We start from the raw sequence: 15,892 nt of genomic DNA, 5'->3' as shown, positions 1-15,892 counted from the left end.
CTTTTCAATTAATTCTGTCTTGCAATCCAAGCATGGTAGCTGGCAAGGCAGCAGGCTAGGGCTACTGGGCTATATGAGGCCAAAGGATATGGCACAGCCACACTAAATCACTCCCAGAGGTATGGACCTATAGGAATCAAACCCTTGATTTAATCTCACTGGCATGAGGTCTTAATCAGCTGGCTAAAAAGCCTACCTGCTGGTCACTCATCACTTCTAGAGAATCAAGGAACAGTATGCTATCACATCCTCAGGAGGCAATCAGAAGTATATAAGCTCTGACAGGTATATAATCACCCAAGAGAAAAGACCAAAAGCAGCATGATATCAGAGGCTGTGGCTCCTAGAAATTACTGTGGGAGTATCTAAAATTCTCATTAAAAATTTCAAGAAGTTTCATATAGTTTCTGGGGGAGGGAAAGATGAAGGGATAAAGCTATATATGAAGAGAAGTGTCAGTAGTAGGAAAATTCCAAGGGTAACCAGAATTAACACATCTTAAGAAGGCCTCCATGAAGTATGACCAAGCAGCATAGCACTGTGAGAACCAAGTCTTTCTGCTTCCTTTCACTATACTCCTTTCCCAGTGTTTGGACTCCTTGAGCAACAAAGGAATGCCTTTTGTTCTACAAGCTCATGTGCAGAGAGTCTACTTCTATCTGCCCTTTCGGTCCTCAGTGATTCCTACAATCCACATACTTCTCTACCCAACCCATACGTAAGAAGGTTAGACAAAGATTATGATCTGTGCTTTTGCTTTTACAGTAAAATCAGGCTGCTGGTATTCCAAGCCCTGATAAGCTTATCTTGAATAACTTAAGCTCCTATTACCTTTCATTGGTAAATTTTTTATGAAGGCTTTTTGCCCTTAAAGTTCTCAGTTGTTTAAAACAAACAGAAAGAGGAGGAGGGGTGGGGGAGGAACAGAAGTTCTAAAGACCTAACTAGTCTTTCTGAGGTACAATATAGCATATACATTAACTGACCCAAGCTCATCTAGCAACACACACTGAAAGATGGCTTTTAGGTCACTAGCGATACTATCTTCTAACTGGGACGTCTGTGAGTTATAGAGAAATGTGGCCCAGAATCTTTATGTGGCCAATACCAGATCTCATCTCCTACCCATCGCAACAACAAACATACTCATATACAGGATTCACCAAGTATTTCTAAGCCAAACACTTCTTTGACATACACTAAAACAACACTGCCTTCATAATCTATAAAGTACCCCTAAATTAAAGACTCCAGCCGTTTGGGCTTCTAAACTAAGAAATGAAAGCCTACTTGAGCTCTACCACATTAACTTCTCTGTGTAGCACATTACTTCAGCAAAGCCTGCAAAAAACACAGACCTGTTAGTTCAGTTCCAGCCACAGAGAATAGTGACTGAAAGCAGGGGCTTTGGATACAGTCAAACATGAGTTCTAGTCCCAAATGGCAATGTTAGCTCCATAGCCTTCAACAACTAATAACCTCCCCACAACCCAGTTTCCTCATCTGTAAAGGGCAGATCCACATGCCAACTATTTCACAGCCCTCTTATGAGGATTAAAGCTTGAATAAAATAATACACAGTAAGAAATCAGTATAATGCAAGAAATACAGTGTTCAACTTTTATTGTAGATTCTATTATATGGGTCAGTTCTCTCTCTGTTACTAGATAGAGGTCTTTGGTTCTATTATCCTATGACCTCATTTGCCATATCCCCAGCTTCAAGAAAGTCTTACCTGGACTAATGAACACAGCATTCCCAATCCAATCTAGTCTATATAATCAAATATCTCAACTACCCAGAGAAAAGTGCCAAATGAAGCATCATTTGTTCTGTTCTACTTCCACAACTTTATTAAGTGGCTCTGTCACAAATGTGTAACTAGTTTTTACAGAGAATCACATGACAATGTCTGTACATATCAGAACCAGAAAAATAAATCAAGGGCAGGTCTTACAATGAATAGGTCAATGGCATCCACTGAAAATATATATATATATATGATAAACACCAACTTTCCAATTTTCTATCCAATACAAAAATGTACTGAGATTGGAACAATGTCCTCATGCTAACACTGTTACAAAAACACACCTGTACACTATTTCTAATTTTCATAAACAGCTGGCAAATATCTGTAATTCTTTACTTTTTATTTCTATTTTATAATTTTATTGTAATATATCTTTTCCTTAAACCTCCTAAAAATTCCTTGGGGAAAAATAATTCAAAAAATAAGCAAAAACATACCTAAAAATCAAAATAGGTATTGGGTGCTCACTCCTCTGAAACATATACAGTCTTCTTTAACTTCCAATCATATTTCATGAGCATAGCATATTTCATGAGAGCTCTCCCATGCTGAGTTCTTCAGTTCAGGGGTTGTTTGTTGCCAATTATAACTACCACAAGGTATTTCCCTTTCAACAGAGGAAATAGAAGTCTACTATTATTAACTCAGTCTGAGTTACAAGAACACCCAACAAGCAGCAGTTAAAATCCTGTATCCTCGGTTTTTAAAAGCATAAGTAACTCTATAAAAGAAAAAAAGGTTTCACCACTCTCCCTATCTGACCTCTCTGCTGAATAGCCCAAACATACATGCAAAACAAGCCTTGATTCGTCACACTCCAAAACCCTCCAGTACAGAGGCACCACCCAGATGTTCAAAGCAGAAAATAAACCCTGTTGATATGTCCCCTTCTATGTCCACCACCCCACAACAGCAAGAGCTAATATTGCCTGAACTAATGCAACCACCTTCTCTACGGGATACCCTGCTTCCACTCTTGCATTCACTAACCTATTCTCCACCAACCTATTCTCCACGGAGCAGCCGGTGGAGGGGGGCAGGTTGGGGGCCTTGCCATTACACTCAGAATAAAAGCTACTTACTTACCATGCCTCAAAAATGCCTTACAGGATCTTGCCCTGCCCATTTCTCCTACCCTATCTGGGGTCACTCTCCCTTCATCGTCTACTTCACCATCCAACACTGGTTCCTTTCAGTTCCTTTCAGTTCCTTCGCCACATCAGGTCCTTCTTCCCTCAGGAACTTCTTCCCACATACTTTATTAATAATCTCTACTTTCCATTAGACTGCAAGATCCATCAGGCAAGGAAGCATTTTTATTCAGTAGTATGTACCTAATACCTGACATAAAGTTTGGCACACAGCAGCTATTCAAAAAGTTTCTGAGAAAAGAATGAATGAATGAATGAGAAGAGAAAATAAATTTTAATGACAGATACCTTCAACAACAAAATGAAAAGCAATATATGAAACCAGCCTCAATGAGAATAAATTAAAAATAAACCATTTTTTAAAAATGTTTATTTAGTTTTGAGAGAGAGGAGACAGAGACAGAGCGTGAGCAGGGGAAGGGCAGAGACAGAGGGAGACACAGAATCCGAAGCAGGCTCCAGGCTCTGAGCTGTCAGCACAGACTCCGAAGCAGGGCTCAAACTCACCAACTGTGAGATCATGACCTGAGCTGAAGTCAGACACTCAACCAACGGAGCCACCCAGACACCCCCAAAATAAACCATTTTTAAATTTAATATTCAAAATGGACACTCCTAAAAGATTCTTGAGCAATGCTCTGAGGAACCAAAACAAAGACTAACAGAAGTTTTGAAAATTAAGTACAACATGCTTCTATTCTGGTTTTGACAAATCTGTTGTCACTACTGAACTTGCTCTTAATTCCATGTCAGTAAAAACCAAGAAGTAGCTCATAAAAGGAATATGCAAATAGTTAACACACTACCCAGAACGAAGACACAAATGTGCTGCCAGCTGCTTCAAATACCAAAAACAATAAATGCCTTCATATCACTATTTCGTGATATGCAAGAGGAGAGGGGAAGATTCTAAATTCAAGTCTTGAAATATACTGAAACCACAGCACTATGCCTGAGCCATCAGTCTTCAAAGGATCAGAGCAAAGATGCTGCCTTTCCTCACACCCCATTCCAAATAAACAAGATGCCAGATCTGAAGTATGATAGTTGCAACTCTGACCTATCCAACAGCTCTTTCCCTACGAGAAAAGTAGCTCCACTTTCTCTCCTGAGGTTTTTCTCTTTTAATCATGAAGTCTCAGTATTGGGGTCCCAGTCTCAATCTGCTGTGATTCACTGGAAAAGTATCTACATGCTTTAGTCAAAGTATCAAGCCATCCAATGGAAATTAAAGATTTACTAGGGGTGAGCTACAAGGCTAACAACGGTTGTTTCTTTTTCCTTGTGGGCTGGAATTAAATCAACTCAGTGTGGTTATATTGGTTATATGAGGCTGTTGGGTATTGCCTGCTATAATGTCTTCGGTGGGTTTTTTTTGGTGTTGTTCTTTTTTTTTTCATTGAACACATAGTAATTACAAACGCAATGTATCTGTAGATAGTATCTTTTAAAACATGGGTTAACTAGACAAGAAGTAATTTTAAAGCGTTCTTATTTAAGACAAGGCTGAAAATCCCTAAAACACATCATAGTATTTGGACAGTAAAACATACTGCGGTTTGGGGCAAAATCTTCCAACACAGACCGCTGCATGGCAATCTTTGCCATGTTCCCATCCTTTAGAAGCTAAAATGTGCTCACCTCACTTGGTATTAAGTAGAGCTTAAAAAGCGGTCCATTAATTAAGTCATACTTCTACAAACTCCAAATAGACTCATTCAAGAAGACAATAAGCATTCAGTCATTATTTTGAAGGTGTTTTTAGAAAAAGTAATAACTATTTTTGCAAAAGCAAAGAAGAAAAGCTTTAATTCTAAACCCGTCCACACTCAAAGCACTCAGGGCTCCTCTCCCAGAACACAGGGCAGCCCAGTGAGGTCCTCACAACAGTGCTGGGGTGCTTCAGACTGACACCTTACTGGGGTGTCAGTAAGGACTCACACTAACTCATTTCTTCTGCTGCCTGGGGAGCCCAACCAGATTGTATCATTGCTCAGAATTTTTATGTTAATAACCTTTTTTGCCTTGAGTCCTATTATGGGGGAACTAATTAAAAGCATTTCCCTCCAGTGAAATCAAGACACAGTGCAATCAAAAGTGAGTGGAGAATGCCATGTACTTGGTGACTAAGCAAGAATTCATAACCTCTTTCTGAATTCAGTGTTGAATATACCAAATACTCCTGTGGATATTCCACGTATTAAATGAAGTAACTTTAATATTTGGATCTAATATAACAGAATAGGGGTGCCTGGGTGGCTCAATCGGTTAAGTGTCCAACTCTTGATTTTGGCTCACGTCATGATTTCACAGTTGTGGGATCAAGCCTTGTGTCAGGCTCTACACTGGGCATGGAGCCTGCTTAAGATTCTCTCCTTCTCGGGGCGCCTGGGTGGCTCAGTCGGTTGGGCGTCCGACTTCTGCTCAGGTCACGATCTCGCGGTCCATGAGTTCGAGCCCCGCGTCGGGCTCTGTGCTGACTGCTCAGAGCCTGGAGCCTGTTTCCGATTCTGTGTCTCCCTCTCTCTCTGACCCTCCCCCATTCATGCTCTGTCTTTCTCTGTCTCAAAAATAAATAAACGTTAAAAAAAATTTTTTTTTTAAAAGATTCTCTCCTTCTCCCTCTGCCCCTTCCCTAATCACACACGTGTAAGCATGCACTCTCTCTCAAAAAACAAACAAAATAGTAACAATAAATAACAGAATAGTTTATAGTTTTTTATACTTCTGGTATTAATCTGCATAAAATGTATTATTATCACCAAAGACACCTAAGTGAAAAACACAAGTCTTTAACACGTAGCCTGATGCTTTAAAAAGAAAACAAATAATTATGACACTAGGCACAAACTCTGAAAACTCTAAAATTCTGTCGAATCGCCAATTTAGGGCTGACCACTTGCGCCTCTCTAAATAATTTAAGGCTAAGCATGTTGTCAACCATGTTGTGTTTCGCCGAACAACGCCCTGGTTTTTTGCTCTTTGTTTACTCCTAGTGTACATGATGGCTTCACCTTAGCTGAGGCTGCTACACACAAGTGAAATCATAGTGACGGACTCCAGAAGGTGAATGCCATCAATGCCTAAAACAAGTGCAGAAGCAGCTTCTTAGCAAGAAGGATAAATATGCATAAGGCTTCCTTTCCTGAAAAACTAAAACCTCCTGGGGTTTCCCCGGCTACCTTAGCTCAGATGGTAGAGTGCACTACTCTTGATATTGGGGTTGTGCTGGGTGTAGAGTGTACTTTAAAAAAAAATAAAATAAAAATAAAAAAGCTAAAACCTTCTGTATTGAAGCAAAGTCATAATAAAAAAACTTATAAATTGGGGGTTCCTGTAACAGTTACTCTAAGCCACTCACTTAAATTAGCTATACTAGATAATTCCAGTAGCCACTCAAAGAAGGCTTCCCTATTGGCCTGATCAAGTAACAAAGCTTTCCATCAAGTTTAACGGCTCCAAGGAGCTAAAGATCCTTGTTTATAAACTTGTACTGCACTCCACGCTGACCACCCATACCTCTCATCACCCCACATAAAAACTTAATGAACTTGCATTCCTGACTGACTCACATCAAACTAAGAACCAGAAGATTAACAAAACTCTTGACTATAGCTAAGCAAAATGATCTACTTAATAAATAGTTGAGAAACATAAATGTTTTTCAAAGTAAAATTAACCACATGAGAACAGGATGTAAGGGGAGAAAATGTAGCAGCAAACCTGATCTTTGAAAGATGTCACCAGGGAAAAGTCCCCATTTTTAAGAGCTGAAGAATCAGCAACAATAACCCATACCTGTCATGCCCAAAGGTGTTTTTAATAGAACTGTATTCAACTTTGGCAGTTTTCCACATAGTATTTCTTCTTTTTGGTGTTCTGTTTTACAGAACTGCATCTGAGAGCCTTTACAATTTCTTTCTGGTACAATTCTGAAATAAAATGGACTTAAGATTAAAAAAAAAAAATCAACAACCTCATTATCCAGCAAAAGTCATCACCCCAACCCCTCCACCATCAAAGATCGCCATAGTTTTTACTGTTTCCCTGTCAGAAGCAAAAACAAACACAACGGCCCATGAAATCTGACAATTTGATGTTACAAATACTTAGTTTTATGCCATTTAAATTGAAGCAATACGAGCCCTGGCTTTCGAAAACGAGGGGGGAAAAAAAAGTCTTTCACCTTACCACACAGAAAATAATCAGAATTTAGCATTCATTATGAAACCGCAAACCCGCGCGCAACCCTGCCTCGGCTGTCAGTCACACACACACACCGCCCCGCCCCATACTGTCAGTCACATGCAGGCCCCGCCCCTCCCCGCCCCCTACGCTGTCAGTCCCGGGCTCTGGCCCGCGGCTGAACCGGCGGCGCTGACGTCAGCTGGCGACCGCGGCCGCATTCCTAAACAGTTCAGACAAACCCACTGGTGGGAAGCTTCGAAAGCCCTCAGCTGTAGTGAAGAAAGCAAAGGCTTGGCTGGCAGCCAGACTCCTGAGCTCAGCATTTTGTAATGCACTTCCTTTTTACTTAACAGCTTGCATAATGTCCTTAACCCTTCCTTTACCTGCATCACACCTTTAACCCCTTCTTTTCTGGAACTTCAAAGCAAACTTCCGAACTCGGTCTCCTACAGGGTTGTAATACATTCTGCACCAAATTACAACTGGCCGATTTTTAATATTGCTGAGGAGGCAATTTAATTAAACACACATGCTCCCACTACAAGGCCCACATTTTTCCCCCTTAAAAATGTTACTTTTCAAGCAAAGAAATTAAGTTTATTAAAACAATATAATGTTCAGTTTTTTCAATACCCTTCCTTAATTTATCTTAGCACTTATTTTTTCAAGAGAGTATACCTTCAAATGGTCCAAACACAAAAATAACAGTATACAGTGACAAAAATCTCCCTCCAACCCTGTACCCCAGGGTAACCAGTTCTCACTCCATGAAAACCAATGTGATTTATTTCCCTTGTAATAACCCAGGAGTAGTTTAGTATATATTCTATTTTCTCCCTTTTTTACATAATAGTAAACACCACACATGCTTTCTCTCCTTGGCTCCCTTCTTTTCTAGAGCTGCATGGAATCCCACAACTGACTTAGTGATCCCCCATATACGAGTATGTAGGTAATTTCCAATTTTTTACTATTTCAAATAAGGATGCAGTCAAACTCTTATATGATGATATCTCTAGAATAAATTCCTAGATGGAGAATTGCTGGGTCAAAGCAAACATACATTTGTAATTTTGAAAGATGCCTGCAAACTGCCCTGCATTGAGGCGTACCTCTTCCACTCCTACCAGAATGGCAGAAGGATGCTATTTCAACCTCACTCAGCTCAGACTATGTTCCTGCATTAAGAGGCTCCCCTTTATTTCACAGTGGTCTCAGATCCCCCATTCGTTGTCAGGTCATTGTTACGAAGCTTTTTTATTTTTGGAAAACAGATCTCTTTAAAAAAAAAAAGGTATCTCAAAGTAGTTTTATTTTACATTTCTCATATGAATGAAGTTGAACATCTTTTTATACATTTAAGAGCCATTTGTATTTCCTTGTGAACTGTAAAATTAAAACTCTGTCCATTTTTCTATTGGGTTGGTTGTGATTTTCTTACTGCTTTGTAGAAGCATTTTTAGCTAAGTATCTTTTGTCTATAATGAACTTGAAGGAGCTTTTTATATATTAAGGAAATTAGCCCTTTGTAATATGAGTTGCAAAAAACTTTTTTCTTCTGGTAAATTATTTTGGTGGTTTGTGGAACACAGAAATTTAGGAATTTCATGTAGGTGGATTGTTATCAATCAATTATTTTATGGCTTTTGTTTATCAGACAGACTGTAATTCCCAATGCAATTTATAAAAGAACTCTCCTGTGGTTTCTTATAATACCTACCTATTATGTTTTCAGTTTTACATTTCAGTATTTGTGAAGTTTATCCTTTGTTTTTTTTTCTAGATGAATACCCAGCAGTTCCAACATTATTTACTGAATAATCTTCCCTCCTTCAATTTGAAATGCTACCTTTATTATATTTATCAAATTTTGTATGCATGGGGTTCATAGGATTTTCATGATGTATTATATTTCACACTGCATATAAGCTACTGATTATTTTAAAATCTAGTAGAAAGTAAGATATGTGTTCCACAGACAACAAGATCTGGTTTCCATAAATACATTTTAGATTTGGGGAGTTTTGTCCATTTTTAAACCAAACTAAATCCTTTTCAGGATTTCTGGGATAAATTATAGCAAAGTATCATATTGAAATAGTATCTACTGTGATTTCAAAGTAGCTTTTTGACAATATCCATTCAGAAACATGACTCCCAACCAATTATGGCAAGCACTTTTGGTCTTCTTAAAGCCTCAGACCATTACTAGAAAGATTGAAAACGTTGAAAACACAGTTAAAGCAAAATTTTGATACTCATTGTAGACAAACGTGTCTTTTATATATCCTTTAAAAAATATTCTATTTTTTTACAAATGAGTATAAACTGGGGCACCTGGGTGGCTCAGTTGGTTTAAGCATCCAACTTTGGCTCAGGTCATGATCTCACGGTTTGTGAGTTAGAGCCCCGCATCAGGCTCTGTGCTGACAGCTTGGAGCCTGGAATCTGTTTCAGATTCTGTGTCTCCTGCTCACGCTCTGTCTCTCTGTCTAAAAACAAATAAACATCAAAAAAAAAAATTTTTTTTAGATGAGGAAAAACTAGTCCTTGCAACTAGTCTTTGACCTTCTTTCCAGATCTGTTAGAGATTATTACACCCGGGCTCTGTGAAATTCCTAGGTTTTATATTTATGTAAACCATCATATTAATAAATAATTACTTATTCTATTAATTATACAAATTATTAAGCATACCAATGGTTTCAACTTTAAGAATATATAAAAAGACAGTAATAGGCAACTTTCATTAGCTGCTAAAAACACACCAGAAACACGGTTTTGAACAGGATCTCGTAAGGGTAGCCAAGTAGTTCCCAAAAGGTGTAGCAAGATGACACAAACTTTCAAGCACAAGGTTCAAAGCCCCTGTATGTTAGTAAGAGAGGGGAAAGCTGGAGACAGGGCAGGGAACATGAGGACAAAACAGAATGACTGAAGCAGGAAGAAGGCCCAAACCCTGAGAGGCAGAAGATCCAAATGCGGCTAAGGCTGTTCTCCACATGATGAGGTTCTCATTTATTTCAGTACTCCCAAGCCCCAGTCTTCCTAGGGCAGGCATGACCCAGAGTCACCGGACTGCAAAGTACGTGTCAGGAGAAAGCAGTTAAAGATGTTTGCTTTGTGTGAAACAGACACCTGCACATATGCAGTTTTGAAAGTTCTGAAACAGAATTCATATAAAAGATTTTATTCTCCTAAGATATAGTGCTACAATTATAGTTATGAAGTTACTATTTTAAACTCTGAGTCCATTTCCCTATAAAAACTATGACACACAGCATAAAGTCCAAACAGAAATTCTTTAAAGCTCCTGACACTCTGCCCCTAGTCTAGCATTCTATGCTTTTCTTTCAAGGAGCCTACATTTTGGCCCCATGGGAGGAGGGCCTGCTGTTTCTCAAACATGCCTGTTAACTTTGCTCACATTTTCCTGTATCTGGAATATCCTCCCAACAAGAGAGAATACCAGTCTCTAAACTCACATCTTCTCCCACATTTTAGAGACTTGGCTCAAATGCTGCCTCCTCCATAATTTCCTCCCTCTCTGAGGAGTCAGCCCCTCATAAACTCCATCAGCCTCCCCAACGATGATGAAAACTGCAAAAGACAAATGTCATCAAAATACATGTTTAAATTTCTCAAATTAATGTGAAGATAAAAAAGAAACTAAGAGAAGACCACACTCCACTAATAGAAAAAGACAGATGATTATGAAGAAAAACAATGTAGATCCTATTTATAAAAAATCTACTTAGGTAACCCATTTATGTAAAGAAAGTATACATTTTTTAATTGGTCTCATCTTTTTTTAGGGGAATGGGATCAGCTTACCCATCACATCTTCAAATGGAGCTTTCCATCAACTTACAAATATAAAAGAGGACAAAGCTAATATATTTTAATATGGCACTAAAAACACAACATCCACCAACCAGATGACTAGAGAGAAGTACAAATGCTCTTTCATTCCTTGAAGCCCTCTTAGTTCATGAACCCCTGGTACCTGTGGCTTTATCTGTCGAGTAGTAAGTCCCACTGGACCTATGACTTACGACTCAGAACTTCCAAGGTCAGGATGAGTCAGTATCCAATAATTCTCAAATCTAACTGGGCATCAAAAGCACCTACCTGCATAATAAGTCAACAAATACAGAGATTTTCATGATTCAAGCCTCAGACTTCCTAAAGTATAAAAGCTGACAGTGGGGCCTGGGAAACTACTTGGTTAAAACAAAAACCAAAAAAAAAACAAAAATACCTCCCTACATGACTCTCTGATTTGTAAACAAGTAGTTTGGAAAATAGTAGACTGGGCAGGGCCACGAAGGGAACAAGGGGACTAGAGGAAGTGGTGAGAATCCTTCTCTCAAGTTCACCTTCTCTGCCTCATATCTCAGCCCCAAAAATGAAAAGGTAGTTACTAGGAGAAAAGCGACAAGAGTTACAGGAATAGCAACTGTTAAGGGTTTCCTCTTTAAAGCCCACCTGCCTTTGTCAACCTTAAGGTCTGCTGCCCACAGCAAATTTGAACCAAAGATAGCAGAACAAGGACAAGGGTTCTCCTTGTGGGGTGGTAGCCATGGCTTAAAGGCGCTGGCAACAATAATTCAGGAAGGTGCTGGAAGCCCTTTGAGGTTTTCCATCTGCCTCAACTTATGCCATTATTTGCTTAAAAATTTAGTCCTAGGGAACAAGAAGAAAATGTAATCATTTTAAGAATTCAACTGATAGGAAAGGGGAAGGAGGGGGTTTTACCCTATGGTATAAAAAGTAACTTTTCAAACCTCCTAAGACGGCTCTTAAAGAGACTGTATGAGGGGGCCTAATTCATCTCTTAGCAAAGACTACAGCTAGTGCTCTCCAGGGGAAGAAATTAGAAAATACACTTCGGGGGCTGAATGATTTCCAAATGATTTAATTGCTTTCACTGTCAAAAATATTACTTAAATACCAGGAAGCTCATAAGATTGCAAGCTATGAACAGAGCATTAAAAACTGCTTCCTTTTGGGACAAAAATATATACTAGCCAAAAAAAAGTTTTCAACTCCCATGCAGAGTATGAGTATCCATTACTCTGTAGGATTCCAGACTCGTATTTGACATGCATAATTTCCCTTCTGATTTTATTCAAAACATTCTCTTTCCTTTTCCAAGCCTACTTCCTAAGCCTGGAGACAAAGTGTTCCTTTTCCCACCTCGTCCATGTGATGATGCACCCCTGCAACAACTAAAGGAGGTATAGGCCCCTAGCGATTTTACTTGTTAGTCTGTGAAAATCCGAAGCTGCCAACTGCACACAGATTAGAATGGTCCTGTTGAGAACAGCTCCCTGCTCTGTATCAAGAGAAATGGGACTGACCACAAGTCACATGGTTTAGAAACTCCAGGCCTTTTTCCATTTTTTTTTATTTTTCCATTTTATTTTTATTTTTATGTTTTATTTTTCTAAACAATAACATAAATTCAACAGCCCCAAGAGTTCTGAACGCTATAAATTCTAAATTTTTTGGTAATATGAAAAGTGTCCCAGTGAATAATCATTCCATCTTTAGTTACTGCCTAAATTGAATGGGTTTTTTTAAGTAAATCCAGACAATGGTTTCAAGATAGTCTTTGAGAACCAGAGTTACCTCAAGGACACCAAAGACTTGTGTCCTCAGTGGAGTCCAAAATCTTTGTTTCTTCTATGTCAGATGTGTAAACTTGGCAAATACCATCATTTGTAGACAACATATTATTCTTAGTGCAATGCACAATTACTCCCTTAATTTTATCACAAAATCACAGATACATGTATTTCCCCCATATTACCTAAGTGTACAACATAAAAGCAAGGATTTTGTTTTATTTGTTCATTTCTATATCCCTAGGCCCTATCACATAGTATATGTTCAAATCACTATTGGTTAATGAATGTTGCCCAGTTACAATATATACAGAAATGAAGCTAATTTCTTTCCCTCATTTAGATATAAGACTCAACTGTATATATTGAAGTATAAATTATACATTATGCTCAACAATGCAAATTCAAAATCTGCCCATGGGGACAAAGTAACAGTTATTTTGAGAATAATAACTTTGAATTTCCTAAGTTGAGTGCAACTGGATACTTAACCTTTAAGGTGCAAAACCTTATGTATTTAATAAAATTGAATCTCATTAGAGTTCTAATTTCCACATGTACCCCTACAGCACTGTAATCTAGAAACCATACAGCATCTTGTTCTCCACAGAAAGTTAGTCGTTAAAGACTCCTTCATTTGAAGAGCTTCTAGACACAGTATTTCCCATATTAATGGAAATTCTTCTATATACTGTTCCTGGAATCCATGCTGCAAAAGTCTGACTTACTTCAAGTAATTAAAGCCTTTATATAAGTTGGAAGCCAAATCTAAACAAGGCAAAATTCCAATGATAATGAGTGACTTAATGCAAAATTCTATTGTAGTTTTAAAAGTTCTTATTAATAATTAAGTACATCAAAATTCCAAGCATTTATAGGTCCATGTTCAAAATCATTCTCACAGGTTAGTCCTCCATTCCGAATGTTCTTCTACCTTTTACGGTACAATTCATCTTTTCTAACCCTTACAAATGAGGTCCTTTCATTCCACAGTATGTGTGCTCTATTACTGCTTAATACTTTACACTAAAGAGAACCTCAAACACAGAAATATCTAACTGCTACCATTACTTGGGATACACATGTTCCATAAAGGACATTGTAAGAGTGATAAAATAAGAGGAGATAGTTTCTTAAATTTTGCCCCCTCTTTACAAGACTTCTAGGGACAACTGAGTGGCTCAGTTAGTTAAGCGTCCAACTCTTGATTTTGGTTCAGGTCATGATCTCACGGTCATGAGATCAAGCCCGGTGTCAGGCTCCACATGAGCATGGAGCCTGCTTGGGATTCAGGATTCCCATTCTCAACGTTTATTTATTTTTGGGACAGAGAGAGACAAAGCATGAACGGGGGAGGGGCAGAGAGAGAGGGAGACACAGAATCGGAAACAGGCTCCAGGCTCTGAGCCATCAGCCCAGAGCCCGACGTGGGGCTCGAACTCACGGACCGCGAGATCGTGACCTGGCTGAAGTCGGACGCTCAACCGACTGCGCCACCCAGGCGCCCCAGGATTCCCATTCTCAATCTCTCTCTCTCTCTGCTCCTCCCCTGCTCGCACTCATGTGCATTCACGTGCACACTCATATGTTCTCTCCCTCTCAGTCTCTCTCTAAATAAATAAACATAAAAAAAAAAAAAAAGACTCCTGGAATGTTTTTTTCCAATTTCTCCTTCTACCCCTGGAGGATGAATTTAAACTGTCTAAAGTTATAGTCTTTTGAAAAACTCTGTGGTATATATGTAGTAGTATCTCTGGAAAAAAAGATCAGAAACCTTCTTAACACAGGACATTTCCTCCTTCTATTGGTCCACAAGCCAATTCAGTACTCAGTTCTGGGCATTCCAGAGGTCAGGAAGCCAGAGGAAGACTGAGAGCACCAAGAAAAACACAAGATGGGGACTAGTGGGCAATATTATTGGAGATCACATATGGAAAGGCTCACCTAAGTAGAACACAAGAACTGGCAAAAGAGCTGGCACCAGCAGTCCAAATGCACACGAAAATAGAAACTTACAAATACAGAATTTTCAAGACAGATGATAACTTACTGAGAAGCCTGTTTGAACTGAAGGCTTCAAAACAAGACAAATTACATCCAGCTATGATTAAAAACATATTGCTGGTAAGAGCCTGGAACCACTATGATGGTTCCCCACACGTTAAATGTAAAGAACAAAGAAAGATGCTGGCTCTCTGCCACAAGAGTCTCCAGTTGGCTTTGCCTTGGTCAACATTTTCATCAACTACCTGGGATGGACTCAGGGGCAGTATCAGAGAGGAGAAATGAGGAGAACACAACCTGTGGGACTCCCTAATATCCAGGACAGACGGAAGGGTCAGAAAATTCAGCAGTCAGGAGCAAGGAACAGGTATAAAACAATTCACAAGAAAAAAGAATTAAATATAAAGTACTGCCCTAGAGCTAAAACATAAGCTGTTCATCTATAAAATAAGGCCTTACCTGTGAGCAATTCATGTGAAAGACAACTCCAAGGATAAGAGCTACATGCTCAACATAGCAGAAATCTGTCTATAAAATAAACCAACAAAAACATCAACTTGGGCTATTCTCATTAAATTACAGTTTCCAAACATTCTTAGCATGCACTGTGCTAGTCACATCCTAGCTAAAGTACTGGATACGCTTCTCCAAGGGTCACATTTTAAAAGTGGCAGTGAAAACCTGAGATATTTCAGAAAAGTTAGCATGATATTGAAGTTCTGAAATACATCAAAGAGCAATGGTTAGAGCTTCGGCAGCATAACCTGGAAAAAATTAACCTGACACTCGTTCAATATCTGAAGATCTGTTGCGTGAAAGACGGAAGATATAATTAGGACTATGGGAAGGCTAGGAATCTACACACCATGAAAAGCTCCTCAATATTAAGCTGTTCAAAGCTGCACTGAAAACAAAGAGTTCCCCATCTCTAGAAGGGAAGGGAAGCTGAGGCTGAATGAAACAGCCAATAGAGACAGAATAATGACCTGCCAAGAGTGCTTCAAGGATGTCTACCTGTGCTCTTATGGAAGGCTGCATAAGCTACTTCCAACCCAAGAGCCTGGAGATCACCTACAGCCCCTGAACGACAAGAGACAAAAAAAAAA

General features: G+C 38.9%; 1 protein-coding gene across 1 annotated transcript in view; it reads right to left on the bottom strand.

Moving 5' to 3' along the window:
• The window catches only part of ZSWIM6 (zinc finger SWIM-type containing 6), a 197,165-nt gene that overhangs the window by 115,188 nt on the left and 66,085 nt on the right, over window positions 1–15,892 (bottom strand). The window lies entirely within an intron of this gene.

Source organism: Felis catus, chromosome A1 (assembly GCF_018350175.1).
Source record: "Felis catus isolate Fca126 chromosome A1, F.catus_Fca126_mat1.0, whole genome shotgun sequence".
In the NCBI taxonomy this organism is placed as follows: domain Eukaryota; kingdom Metazoa; phylum Chordata; class Mammalia; order Carnivora; family Felidae; genus Felis; species Felis catus.
This window is presented reverse-complemented; position numbering and strand designations above follow the sequence as displayed.